At 33.9% G+C, this 1,538-nt stretch overlaps 1 non-coding gene across 1 annotated transcript; it reads left to right on the top strand.

The window, feature by feature from the left end:
* The first annotated feature begins 987 nt into the window (after window positions 1–987).
* TRNAP-UGG lies at window positions 988–1,059 on the top strand. Its single transcript has one exon. It is a non-coding gene; the product is annotated as a tRNA-Pro (tRNA).
* The last annotated feature ends 479 nt before the right edge of the window (window positions 1,060–1,538 follow it).

Here is a 1,538-nt window from a genome sequence, read left to right as displayed (position 1 = left end):
CGAGCCACTTAAGAAGGATGTTCCGATGATTACTATTTGGAGCCCGACTTTAACTCACTCTATGTCATTTTTGGCGTGGTGGATGTTTCGTAAGGTGATCCCGTGCGATGATATTTTAAAATTAAAAAGTTTACGTATACCTTCTAGATGTCTCTTGTGTAAAGAGGATGAGGAATCTATTGAATACATATTTTTCACGTGCCCTTTTTCTTTGCAAATTTGGAGTAACTGAGGGCTTTGGTTTGGTACTGCTTTGACCCCGGCTCGAGATCTAATTAGCTCGTGCCACATTTGCAATCTGGATCGTAAGAGTAAGTATTTTCTACAAAGCTACCCTTATATTGTTTGTTGGTTTATTTAGATTGTCTGTAATGATATTAAATATGAGAGTAAAAATATTTCGTTTGCCAATGATTTTTCTAATATCATTGTGTATATTCATAAAATTATGAGATTGTGTATAGTGAATGATGCTTTCTTTTATGGTATACCCTATTTTGAAGCTTGGAGGCATCCTAATCAAGCTCGAGTGAGGATACCGCAACTCCCAACCTTGGTGAGATGGCGGCCTCCTCCAAGCGGGCGGGTTAAATTTAACACCAAAAGGAGTTGGAAACCCTCTTGTGCTGTTATTGAGAGAAGAGCCCGTGATGTTGATGGCAAGTGTAAGCTCTTTTTCTCTTCCCCTTCTATCACCGATAATCCTTTCAAAACTGAAGCTAGTGCGGTTTTAATGGCCGTCTCTATTGTTGCCATGTGTAATTGACAGCAGATTTTGATTGAGACTGATTTTAAAATTTTAATCGATAGTATGAAAGGGGTCAGAGCGGTGTAGTGAGACATTTATTATTATTTCAAATGAATCAAACAAGTTAATGAGCATGTCCGTATCATTTGGCGTTTCACATTTAGAGAGGGAAATAGAAAGCTTTCATGTTGAAACTTCTAATTTACAAATCAACAAATTTAAGCATTTAACAACATTGTGGGCGTTTGGTCTAGTGGTATGATTCTCGCTTTGGGTGCGAGAGGTCGCGAGTTCGATTCTCGCAACGCCCCATTTCTATATAATTTCATTATTGACATTACATTTTTTAATTATATGTATTTTAAATAATATTAAGAATATTATTCATAGTATCTTTTTAATGCAATATATCATTTCATTAATATATGTTTATAAATATATAAAAATCAATATCTTATATACAACTATTATTTGTAAATATATATGGTTTGGGTGGTACGTATGTAAATGTCCCCTAAAAAAATATTATTTACATTGGCTAATTATTGTTATCATTGTAATTAAGAAAAAAGCATTAATTTTAATAATCATGTAAGTTGTACAATAATAAAATAATTTATTTCTAGTATTATATAGTACCGAGCAGGGCTGTCAAAAAAGCTCGTGTTCGGCTCATTTTTACACGAACAAGTTTTTAAAGTTCGAATTATAAACGAGTCAAATACGAGCGAACAAAGAGATGTTCTTGTTCTGCTTTTTGTTCGCTCGTGTTCAGTAATTATAAACGAGC

The sequence above is a fragment of the Phalaenopsis equestris genome, unplaced genomic scaffold (genome assembly GCF_001263595.1).
Source record: "Phalaenopsis equestris unplaced genomic scaffold, ASM126359v1 Scaffold000800, whole genome shotgun sequence".
Taxonomy (NCBI): Eukaryota; Viridiplantae; Streptophyta; class Magnoliopsida; order Asparagales; family Orchidaceae; genus Phalaenopsis; species Phalaenopsis equestris.
Note: the sequence above shows the minus strand (reverse complement) of the source record. Positions and strands in the feature narration are given on the sequence as shown.